At 38.5% G+C, this 13,580-nt stretch overlaps 1 pseudogene; it reads left to right on the top strand.

Moving 5' to 3' along the window:
• Window positions 1–8,551: 8,551 nt before the first annotated feature.
• Window positions 8,552–9,319, top strand: LOC101435868 (large ribosomal subunit protein uL30 pseudogene; annotated as a pseudogene).
• The last annotated feature ends 4,261 nt before the right edge of the window (window positions 9,320–13,580 follow it).

The raw sequence follows: 13,580 nt of genomic DNA on the forward strand, positions 1-13,580 counted from the left end.
AGGAGGCTCTGCATCAGGTCCAGGCTGCTGTGCAAACTGCACTACCACTTTGGCCATATGATCCAGCAGATCCAATGATGCTGGAAGTTTCCATGGCAAATAGAGATATTGTGTGGAGCCTTTGGCAGGCCCCTATAGGAGAATCACAGTGCAGAACCTTAGGATTTTGGAGCAAATCTCTGCCATCCTCTGCAGATAACTACTCCCTTTTTGAGAAACAGCTTTTGATTGCTACCGGGCCTTAGTAGAGAATGAAAACTTAACCATGGGCCATCAAGTTACCATAAGACCTGAGTTGCCTATCATGAGCTGGGTATTGTCCAACCCACCAAGCCATAAAGTTACACAGCAGCACTCCATAATAAAGTGGAAGTGGTATATATGAGATAGGGCTTGAGTAGGTCCGGAAGGCACAAATAAGTTACATGAGCATGTAGACCAAATGCCCATGGTCACTACCCCTGCCATGTTACCTTCTTTTTCCCAGTCCTCAACTTTGGCCTCTCAGGGACTCCCTTACAATCAGTTGACTGAGGAAGAGAAAACTCAGGCCTGGTTTACAGGTGGTTCTGCATGATATGCACTTACCATCTGAAAGTGGACAGCTACAGCACTGCAGCCTCTTTCTGGAACATCCCTGAAGGACAGTGGTGAAGGCAAATCCTCCCAGTGGACAGAACTTCGAGTAGTTCACCTGTTTGTTCATTTTGCTTGGAAGAAGAAATGGCCAGAGGTGTATTTGTACATTGATTCATGGGCTGTTGCCAACGGTTTGGACGGATGATCAAGGACTTGGAAGGAACATGATTGGAAAATTGGTGACAAAGAGATCTGGGGAAGAGGTATGTGGATGGACCTTTCTGAGTGGGCAAAAACATGAAAATTTTTGTGTCCTACGTGAATGCTCACCAGAGGGTAACTTCAGCAGAGGATGATTTTAATAATCAAGTGGATAAAATGACCTGCTCTGTGGCTAATGCTCAGTCTCTTTCCCCAGCCACTCCTGTCATTGCCCAGTGGGCTCATGCATAACGTGACCATGGAGGTAGGGATGGAGGTTATGCATGGGCTCAGCAACATGGACTTGCCTTACCAAGGCTGACTTGGCTACAGCCACTGCTGAGTGTCCAATCTGCCAGCAACAGAGACCCACACTCAGCCCTGATATGGCACCATTCCTCGAGGTGACCAGCCTGCTACCTGGTGGCAGGTTGACTACATTGGACCACTTCCACCATGAAAGAGGCAGTGATTTGTTTTAATTGGAATAGACACATGCTCTGGATATGGGTTTGCATTTCCTGCATGCAGTGCTTCTTCCAAAACTGCCATCCGTGGACTTACCGAATATCTTACCTACCACCACGGCATTCCACATAGCATTGCTTCTGATCAAGGATCCCATTTCACAGCAAATGATGTGTGGGAATGGGCACTCGTCCATGAATTCACTGGTCTTACCATGTTCCCCATCACCCTGTAGCAACTGGATTGAGAGAACAGTGGAATGGCCTTTTGAAGACTCAATTACGGTACCAACTAGGTGGCAATACCTTGCAGGGCTGGGGTAATATTCTCCAGGAGGCTGTGTATGCTTTAAATCAGCATCCACTCAATGGTGTTGTTTTTCCAACAACCAGGATTCATGGTGGAGAAACACATGAAAAAAATTTTTTAATTTTTTAAAAAATTAAAACAATTTCTTTTTCTTCTTCCCCAAACTTTCCCCTTGTCATATAACAAGTTGTATCTGTTTCATGTCATAATATTTGAGGATGTCAAGTTTGAGAGTGAATATTACCCAAGAACTTGCACCCTATCCTGTATGGAATTAATGCATTTCTGGTTGTACACAGGAAAGTTGAACATTGTTAGGCAGAAATACATGTACATGCACACCTGTTATTGTTTTTGCTTAGAGACTAAATATGGCTTAAAGTAATGTATATGGTTGCCAAGTTGACAACTTTAGGCTTTAGGCTATTGTGTCAATTCAGTCAGGTAATTGTGCCCAGTTGTTTGGTCAAGCAAGCACTGGGCTAACTGCAATACAAGGGCATTTATTGACTTCAGTCACCATTGACTTTACTGCAGTGGTAAATCATAGATAGCTGGTTATAACTACATCAATCAGGGAGATTGCCACCAGCAATGAGTGACACTTAACCAAATCAGTTGAATGCCTTAAAAGGGGAAGTGATTCCAGTATTGAGAGAGAATTTCCAAGCTCATCTTTGGACAGCCAACATCTCCCAGAACTCATCAAGAACCTTCACTGGACTTTCATTGCAGCCCCTGGTTGCAACCTGCCTACCGAACCTGGACTTGCGCATCCCCACAGCTGCATGAGAGATTCTTATAGAATCGCATATTGCTGGCAGATATTTCTTGTTGATTCTGTTTCCCTAGAGAACCCTGACTAATACACTATCCAGGGGACCTGATTTGGGGGTCAGCAGACCAGGACAGTGCTGCACTACTCCCAGGAGGGCAAGGGACAAAAAGAGGAAGAACCCGAACAACAACTATAAGTTACTAAACCCCCACAGTTGCCGGGAAGGTTATCCATCCCCCATCCACAAGATATACAGCCTGGATAAAACCCCTGGCTCACTGCAGCCATCTGAGAAGGGAACAGATGTATTCCTCCATGAGAAGAAGGAGGGTGTGTCAGATGGCAAAGAGTGGTTTCTCTTCAGTGAAATTGCCAGCAAAGCCTGCTTTGGATCTTGGTTCTGGCCAGACAAGAAACACAGGGAAGTGGGGGTTGACATAACACCTGAGTGGAGAGTTTGCCAGTGAATGACTCTACTAGCCAGCCAGGAAACTACAAGGAGAAAAATTGCTTTTAGGTCTCTCTTAGTCACAATTGTTGGGAGAAAATCTGCACCCAATTTTGATAAGTAAGCTTGGCAATTTTAAAGACTCACAATAAGCTAAACCAAAAATCAAAGAAGAGCCATGAAAAAAAAAAAACACTAGGCAAGGGAAAGAAATAAACTATCAGAGTAAACTCACCAACATAATCCTATGCCAAGATTTCAGCAAAAAATTATAAGCCATACAAGGAAACAGGAAGAGATGGCCCAACTAAAGGTACAAGCAAAATATCTTGAGGAGATATAAGATTTAAGGGAACTATTCAATTATGATTACAAAAGTCTCCTAAATAAATCCAAAGAATTGAGGGAAAATATGACAAAAGATATAAAGGATATTAAGAAGGCAGTGAAGAAAAAAAGAAGACGACAATGGGAGAACATAAGGAACTATTTGAATACCTGCAAAGTAAAGCAATAGAGTTTATGGGAATGAAAGGCACGATGGATGAGATTAAAAACACATTAGAGGCATGTAAGAGCAGATTTGAATTGCTTGAAGAAAGAATTTGTGATTTCAAAGATCAAACATCTGAACTGAAAAATACAGAATAGCAGAAAGAGAAGATAATGGAAAAAAATGGAACAGGGTATCAGGTAATTGAATGACAATGTGAAACACACAAACATATGCATTATTCATGTCCCAGAAGGAGAAAAGAATGGAAAAGGGGCAGGAAGAATATTTGAGGATGCAATGACTGAAAACTCCCCAATGTTTATGAAAGACTTAACTATAATATCCAAGAAGGACATTGCACCCCAAAGAGAATAAATTAGACTGTGAGATACCTACTATTCAGAATGACAAGTATCAGAGATAAAGAGAGGATTTTGAAAGCAGCAAGAGAAAAGCAAAGCATCATATACAAGGAAACTCGATAAGATTAAGTGCAGACCTCTCATCAGAAACCACGGAGGAGTAAAGAAAGTGGTTTGATGTATTAAAGGAAATGAAAGAGGAAAAACTGCCAGCCAAGAATTCTGTATCCAGCAAAGCCTTCCTTCAAAAATGATGAAGAGGTTAAAGTCTTTACAGACAAACAAAAACTAGGAAAGTAAGCTACCAAAAGACCAGAACTACAAAAGATACTAAAGGGAGTGCTACAACCTGAAATTTAAAAAACAAGGATGAGAGATTTGGAGAAGAGTGTAGAAATGAAGATTATTAGGAAGGGTGAATTAAAGTGTAAAAAGAAAATAGTAAGCTCTGACAACAGAAAATCAAAGAAATTGGATAAAGTCAGTAATGCCTTTACAGTAAAAACACTGAATGTCAGTGCCTAATGGATTGAACTCCCAAATCAAAAGACAGACTGATAGAATGGATAAAATATATGAGCCAACTGTATGCTGTATATAAGAGACTCACCTCAGAAGTAAATACACAACCAGGTTGAAAATGAAAGGTTGGAAAAAGAGATTCCACACAAACAGTAACCAAAAAAGATCTGGAGTAGCAATACTAATATCAGACAAGATAGATTTTAAATGCAAAATTGTCATAAGGGATGGAAAAGGGCATAATATATTAATAAAAGGGGCAATTCACCAAGCAGAAATAATTATAATAAATATTTATGCACCTAACTTGGGTCCCCCAAGATACATGATGCACACACTCACAAAACTGAAGGGAGAAACAGACATCTCTACAAATAATAGTTTGAGACTTCATTACACTCCTCTTAGTATTGGATAAAACATCTAAGAGGATAAATAAAGAAACAGAGAGCTTGAATAATATAAAATAAATAAACTAGACCTAACTGGCATTTATAGAGCACTACTATCCAAAATAGCAGGGTATACATTCTTTTCAAAAGCTCATGGTTCCCTCTCCAGAACAGATCATATGTTGGGTCACAAGACAGGTCTCAATAATTTTTAAAAGACTGAAATTATACAAAACACTTTCTCTGATCATAACAGAATGAAACTGGACATCAATAACAGATAGAAAAAGGGAAAATTCATAAATATATAGAGATTAAACAACACAATCAGTGAGTCAAAGAAGAAATTGCAAGAGAATTCAGTAAGTATCTTGAGATGAATGAAAATCAAAACACAATGCATCAATTGGGACACCAAAAAGGCAGTGCTGAGAGGGAAATTTATAACCCTCAAAGCTTATGTTAAAAAATAAGAAAGAGCTGAAAAATTGAAGACCTAACTGCACATCTGGAGGAACTAGAGAAAGAATAGAACACTATACCCAACCCAAGCCAAAGGAAAGAAAAAGATCAGAGCAAAATAAATGAAATCAAGAACTGAAAGAGGGGTAGCAGATTTGGCTCAATGGATAGAGTGTCTGCCTACCACATGGGAGGTCCAGGGTTCAAACCCAGGGACTCCTGACCCATGTGATGAGCTGGCCCACGCTCAGTGCTGATGCGTGCAAGTAGTGCTATGCCACACAGGGGTGTCCCCCATGTAGGGAAGCTCCACACACAAGGAGTGTGCCCCGTAAGGAGAGCTGCCCAGTGCAAAAGAAAGTTCAGCCTGCCCAGGAGTGGCACCACATACATGGAGAGCTGATGCAGCAAGATGATGCAACAAAAAGAGACACAGATTCCCAGTACCACTGACAAGTATATAAGCAGACACAGAAGAACACACAGTGAATGGATACAGAGAGCAGACAACTGGAGGAGGGGGGACAGGAAAGGGGAGAGAAATAAATAAAAAATAAATCTTTAAAAAAAAAAAAAAAGAACCAAAAGAAGAAGAAGAAGAGAGAGAGAAAAAAAAACAAGAAAATTGATAAACTCTTAGCTAGACTGACAAAGAAAAACAGAGAGAAGATGCAAATTAGTAAAATCAGAAATGAGAGGGGAGCATTACCACCTCACCCCACCCCCGCAGAAATAAGAAAGATCAGAAAAGGATACTATGAACAACTGTACACCAATAAACTATACAATGTAAATGAGACAGACAAATTCCTAGGAACAAAAAACCTACACTGATCCTAGAATAAGTAGAAGGCCTCAACAAACCAATCACAAGTAAAGAGATTGAAACAGTCATCAAAAACCTACCAGTGCCATGCAAGAGAGTCCCTGCATAGGGGAACCCCACGTGCAAGGCGTGCGCCCTGTAAGGAGAGCCACCCAGCACAAAAGAAAGTTCAGCCTGCCCAGGAATGGCACCGCACCCACAGAGAGCTGACACAGCAAGATGATGCAACAAGAAGAAACACAGATTCCCATGCCACTGACAACAACAGAAGCGGACAAAGAAGAACATGCAGCAAATATATACAGAAAATAGACAACTGGGGTGAGGGGGTGGGGAAGGGGAAAGAAATGAATAAATAAACAAATATTAAAATAAAAAAAAACCTACCAAAGATAAAAGCCCAAGACGAGATGGCTTCACAGGTGAAATCTAACAATCATTAAAAGATAATCTAATACCAATCTTGCTCAAGCTCTTCCAAAAAAATTGAACAGAAAAGAATGTTACCAGATTCATTCTATGAAGCTAACATCACCCTAATACCAAAGCCAGATAAAAATACTATGAAAAAAGAAATTCACATTCCAGTATCTCTAATGAATATAGATGCAAAAATCCTCAACAGAATACTTGCAACAAAACCCAAAAGCACATGAAAAGAATTAGACACCATGAGCAAATCAGTTTTATTCCAGATATGCAAAAGTTTTTCAACACAAGAAAATCAACTATTATAATAAGCCAGGATAGTAAATTAAAGAAGAAAAAAAATTATTGTCTCAATTGATGCAGATTGATGTGTTTGACAAAATACAAAATACAGTTTTTTTGATAAAAACTCTCCACAAGACAGGAATAGAAGGACACTTTCACAATATGGTCAAGTGCTTATATGAAAAACCTACAGCTAGCACTGTACTCAACAGTGAAAAACTGAAAGATTTTCCACAGAGATCAGGAAAAAAAACAAGGATGCCAACTGTCACCACTGTTATTCAGTATTGTGCTAGAAGTTCTAGCTAGAGCAACTAGGATAAATAAAGAAATAAAATGCACCTATTTTATTTCTTCCAAATAGGAAAGAAAGAAGTAAAACTTTGGTATTTGCTGATGATATGATCCTATGTCTAGAAAATCCTGAAAAATCTACAACAAAGCTGCTAGAACTAATAGACAAGTTCAGTGAGTGGCAGAGTACAAGATTAAAACACATAAATCAGTAGCATTTCTATACAATGCTGAAGACCAATTTGAGGAGGAAATCAGAAAAAAATTCCATTTGTAATAGTGACTAAATGAATCAAATATTTAGGAATAACGTTAACTAAGGCCATAAAGGACTTATATTCACAAAACTACAAAACATTGCTAAAGGAAATGGCAGAAGACTTAAATAAATGGAAGGACATTCCATTTTCATGGACTGGAAACTAAATATGGTTAAGATGTCAGTTCTACCCAAACTGATTTATAGATTCAATGCAGTACCAATAAAAATTCCAACATCCTTTTGCAGAAATGGGAAAGCCAATTATCAAATTTATTTGGAAGGGTAAGGGGCCCTGAATACTCTAAAATAGCTTTCAAAAAACAAGGTTGGAAGATTCTCACTTCCTGACTTTAAAGGATATTACTTAGCTATAGTAGTGGAAAAAAAAAAAAAAAAAGCCCACATGGTGCTGACATAAAAATAGACAGATTGACCTATAGAACCAAACTGAGAACTCAGAAATAGACTCTCACATCTATGGTCAAGTGATTTCTGACAAGATGTCAAGCCCACTCGCTGGGCCAGAACAGTCTATTCAGCCAATATTGCTAGAAGAACTGGATATCCATAACCAAAAGAAAGACAGAGAGCCCCCTACCTCACACCTTATACAAAAATTAACTCAAAATGCATCAAGGCCCTAAATATAAAAGGTACAACCATAAAACTCCTGGAAGAAAATGTAGGATCTTAAAGATCTTCTGGTAGGCAGTATTTTCTTAAACCTTACACCCAAAGCAAAGAAACAAAAGAAAAGATAGATAAATGGGACATCCTCAAAATTAATCACTTTTGTTCTTCAAAAGACTGTCAAGAAAGTAAAAAGACAGCTTACTCAATCAAAGAAAATATTTGAAAACCACATATATAATAAAGGTTAGATATCCATGTTATATAAAGAGATAATACAGGGAAGCAGACTTGGCCCAACAGATAGAGCATCCGCCTACCACATGGGAGGTCTGTGGTTCGAACCCAGGACATCCTTGACCTGTGTGAAGCTGGACCACACACAGTGCTGAGGTGCACAAGGAGTGCTGTGCCACGCAGGGGTGTCCCCTGTGTAGGGGAGCCCCACACACAAGGAGCCTTGCCAGCTGAAAGCAAACTGTTTCTGGTGGTCCTTACTAATAGCAATTAAGAAAAAAGCATTTGCTTTACAAACACTTTCTCAGAACATAATAGAATGAAACTGGAAGTCAACATAGACAGGAAAGAGGTAAATTCATAAGTGCGTGGAGGCTAAACAACACACTCCTAAATAACCATTGGGTCAAAGAAGAAATTGCAAGTGAAATCAGTAAATATGTTGAAAAAAATGAAAATGAGAACACAATGTATCAAAACTTAGAGGATACACTGAAGGCAGTTTTGAGAGGGAAATTTATAGCCCTAAATGCCCATTTTAAAAAAGAAGAGCTCTTTTCCAGCTGGAACCATGGAGGGTGTTGAAGAGAAGAAGAAGGTCCCAGCTATGCCAGAAACTCTTAAGAAAAAACAAAGGAATTTTGCTGAACTGAAGATCAAGCATTTGAGAAAGAAGTTTGCCCAAAAGATGCTTTGGAAGGCAAGGAGGAAGCTTATCTATGAAAAAGCTAGGCACTCTCACAAAGAATATAGGCAGATGTACAGGACTGAGATTAGAATGATTAGAATGGCAAGAAAAGCTGGCAACTTCTATGTTCCTGCAGAACCCAAATTGGCATTTGTCATTAGGATCAGAAGTATTAATGGTGTGAGTCCAAATGTCCAAAAAGTGTTGCAGCTTCTTTGCCTTCACCAGATCTTCAATAGCACCTTTGTTAAGTTCAATAAGGCCTCAATTAACATGCTAAGAATTGTGGAACCATATATTGCATGGGGGTACCCAAATCTGAAATCAGTGAATGAACTGATCTGTAAATGTGGTTGTGGCAAGATCAACAAGAAGCCTTGACAAAAAACTCATTGATTGCACAATCTCTTGGTAAATATGGCATCATCTGCATGGAAGATCTGATTCATGAGATCTATACTGTTGGGAAATGCTTCAAAGTATCAAACAACTTCCTGTGGCCCTTCAAATTATCTTCTCCCAGAGGTTGAATGAAGAAAAGGAAAACCCATTTTGTAGAAGGGGGAGATGCTGGCAACTGGGAAGACCAGATCAATAGGCTTATTAGAAGGATGAACTAAGGTTCTACCATTATTATTTTTGTAACCTGGTCAGTTAATACAATGACTACTTTCAAACTGAAAAAAAAAAAGAAGAAAATAATAAAATAAAAATAAAAAAAGAACAAGCTAAACTGAAAGATTTAGAGAAACAAGAAAAAGAATGGCAAACCAATTCCAAAGCAAGCAGAAGGAAAGAAATAATAAAGATTAGAACAAAAATAAATGAAATTGAGAACATAAATACTATAAAGAAAATTAACAAAACCAAAAGCGCATTCTTTGAGATCAATAAAATTGACAAACCCCTAGCTAGACTAACAGAGAAAAAAAGAGAGAAGATGCAAATAAATATAATCATAAAGGAAAGAGAGAAGTTACAACTGACTCTGCAGAAATAAAAAAGGATCGTAAGTGATATTATGAGAAACTGTATGCCAACAAATTGAACAACGTAGATGAAACAGACAAATTTGTAGAAATACACAAACCACCTACACTGATGCTACAAGAAATACAAGAACTTAACAAACCAATAAAATTTAAAGAGATTGAATCTGTCATCAAAAATATCCCAACAAGAAATGTTCAGGACCAGATGGCTTCACAGGTGAATTCTACCAAGCATTTCAAAAGGAATTAGCACCAATCCTGTTAAACTCTTTCAAAAAATTGGAGAGGAGGGAAAACTGCACAACACATTTTATGAAGCCAACATCATCCTAATACCAAAACCAGACAGACATTACAAGAAAAAAAAATTACAGACCTATCTCTCTAATGAACATAGATGCAAAAATTCTCAACAAAATACTTGCAAATTGAATCCAACAGCCTATCAAAAGACTTATACATCACGACCAAGTGGGATTTATTCCTGGTATGCAAGGCTGGTTCAACATAAGAAAATCAAACAACATAATACCCCACATTAACAAATTGAAGGAAAAAAACACATAAGCATCTCAATCAACACAGAAAAGACATTCAACAAAATTCAACATCCTTTTTTGATAAAAACACTTCATAACATAGGAGTAGAAGGAAAATTCCTCAATATGAAAAAAAGGCATATATGAAAAACCCATGGTCAGCCTCGTATGAAGTGGGGAAAGATTTAAAGCTTTCCCTCTAAGATCAGGAACAAGACAAGGATGCCCACTGTCACCAATGTTATTCAGCATTGTACTAGAAGTTCTAGCTAGAGCAATTAGACAAGAAAAAAAATCAAAGGCATCCAAATAGGAAAAGAGGAAGTAAAACTCTCACTAGTTGCAGATGACATGATCTATATTTAGAAAATTCTGAAATGTCTATGACAAAGCTACTTGAGCTAATGAATGACTTCAGCAAAGTGGCAAGATGCAAGAGCTACACACAAAACTCAGCAATGTTTTTGTACACTAGTACTGAACAAGCTGGGGAGGAAATTGGGGGGAAATTCCATTTACAATAGCAACAAAAAGATTCAAATACCTATGAATTAATTTAACCAATAAAGTACAGGAACTATATGCATAAAACTAAAAAGAAATGGTAAAAATAATCAATGAAGACCTAAACAAATGGAGGGACATTCTGTGTTCATGGATTGGAAGACTAAATATTGTGAAGATGTCAGTCCTACTGAAACTGATTTATAGATTCAATGCAATACCAATCAAAATTTCAACAGCCTATTTTACAGAAACAAAAGGCAAATACCAAATACATTTGGAGGGAAAGTGCACCTGAATAACCGAAAAAATTCTAAGACAAAAGAGCAACATGGGAGGAAATTCACTGCCTGACCTCGAAACAGATTACAAAGTTACAGAGGTCAAAACAGCATGCGCTGGCATAAGAATAGACACATTGACCAGCAGAACAAAGTTGAGAGTCCAGAAATAAACCCTCACTTCCACAGCCAACTGGTTTTTGACAAACCTACCAAACCCATGTTAATGGGACAAAATACTCTCTACAACAAATGGTGCTGGGAGAACTGGATATCTATAACAAAAGAATGAAAGAGAACCCCTATCTCACTTCCTATAGAAGAATCAATTCAAAATGGATCAAAGACCTAAAAATAAACACTAGAACCATAAAACTACCACAAGAAAATGTAGGGAAACATTTTAAAGATCTTGTGGTAAATGGTGGTACTTGGACCTTGCAACAAAAGAAAAAATAGATAAATGGAACCTCCTCAAAATTAAACACTGTTGCACCTCACAGGACTTTGTCAAAAGGGTGAAAAGGCAGCCAACTCAATTGGAGAAAATATTTGGCAGTCCCATGTCTGATAAGGGTTTAATATCCATGATATATAAAGAGATGTTACAACTCTACAGTAAAAAGACAAATGACCTGATTAAAAAATATGCAAAACACTTGAGTAGACTTTTGTCTAAAGAAGAAATACAAATGGCGATAATATATATATGAAAAAATCTTCAACATCATTAATAATTAGGTGAATGCAAATCAAAACTACAATGAGGTATTATTTCACACCAATCAGAATGGCCACTATTAAAAAGTCAGAAAACTGTAAGTGTTGGAAACAATGTGGAGCGATAGAAACACGTTCACTGTTGGTGGTAATGCAGAATGGTACAGCCACTGTGGACGACTGTTTGGCAGTTACCAAAGAATACAGATTTGCCACGTGACCCAGCAATACCACTACTGGGTATATATCCAGAAGAACTGAGAGCAGTGACATGAATAGATATCTGCCCACCATTGTTCATAACAGCATTATTCATGATTGCCAAAAGTTGGAAACAACCCAAGTGTCCATCATCTGATGAATGGACAAACAAAATGCGGTGCGTTCACACGATGGAATATTATGCAGCAGTAAGAAGAAGTGGAATTGTAAAGCATATGACAAGATGGATGAACCTGGAGGACATTATGTTGAGTGTAGCAAGCTAGATACAAAAGGACAAATACTGTATGATTGCTTTACTATGAAATATACTGTGTAACGTTATTGTATGACTCCATTTACAAAAAAATGTAAATATAAATCAATTTATAAAGATCAAATTTGATTAGTGGTTATATAGGGCTAGGGAAGGCATGCTAAGGGGTGTGGAGTTTTTCTTTTTGGGGTAATGATATAACTCTAAATTTTTTTGTGATGATAAATGCACAACTTTGTGATTATACTAAAAGCCATGGATTATACACTTTTTAAAAAAAGATTTATTTTATTTTATTTCTCTTCCCTTCCCCTGCCCCGCTGTCTGCTCTCTGTGTCCATTCACTGTGTGTTCTTCTGCATCTGCTTGCATTATCAGGTGGCACCAGAAAACTGTGTCTTTTTCTTGTGTCATCTTGCTGTGTCAGCTCTCTGTGTGTGCAGTGCCACTCCTGGCCAGGCTGTAATTTTTTTCATGCAGGGCGGCTCTCCTTGTGGGGTGCACTCCTTGTGCATGAGGCACCCCTACACAGAGGCACCCCTGCGTGACACAGTACTCCTTGCGCGTGGCAGGACTGCATGTAGGCCAGCCTACCACACGGGTTAGGAGGCCCTGGGGATTGAACCCTGGACCCTCCATGTAATAGGCAGACACTCTATCAGTTGAGTCATGTCCGCTTCCCTGATTATATACTTTAGATAGATTCTAAGCTATGTGAATATATCTCAATAAAACAGCTTGATAAATAAATAAATAATTGTGCAAGAATAGCCAGAAATAGCAGCTATGTATATCAGGGGAAACATACAATGAGACTGAGAGACGAAGAATTTTCTTATTTATTTGTCTGATTTTTTGTTTATTATTACTACTTTTAAATTATTTATTTATTTATTTCTCCCCAGTTCCCCCCTGTTGTTTTGTCCTCACTGTCTGCTTTCTATGTCTATCTGCTGTGTGTTCTTCTGTGTCTGCTTGTCTTCTCTTTAGGTGGAACCAGGAACCATTCTTGGGATCTTCCAGAGTGGAAGAGAGGTGCTCAATCTCTTGTGCCACCTCAGCTCCCTGGTCTGTTGCATCTCTTGTTGTCTCTCCTCTGTGTCTCTTTTTGTTGCATCATCTTGCTGCACCAGCTTTCTACCCTGGCCAACATTCCACGTAGGTCAGCAATTCTGTGCAGGCCAGCTCTCCACTCAGGCCATCTCATCACATGGGCCAGCTTGCCTTCACCAGGAGACCCCAGGAATTGATCCCTGGACCTCTTAGTAGACAGGATCCCAATGGCTTGAGCCACAACCACTTCCCTATTATTATTGAAATAATGAAAATGCTCTAATAATGATTGAAGTGATGAATTCACAACTATGTAATTATACCACATACCATAGATTGTATACT

Source organism: Dasypus novemcinctus, chromosome 5, assembly GCF_030445035.2.
Source record: "Dasypus novemcinctus isolate mDasNov1 chromosome 5, mDasNov1.1.hap2, whole genome shotgun sequence".
NCBI lineage: Eukaryota > Metazoa > Chordata > Mammalia > Cingulata > Dasypodidae > Dasypus > Dasypus novemcinctus.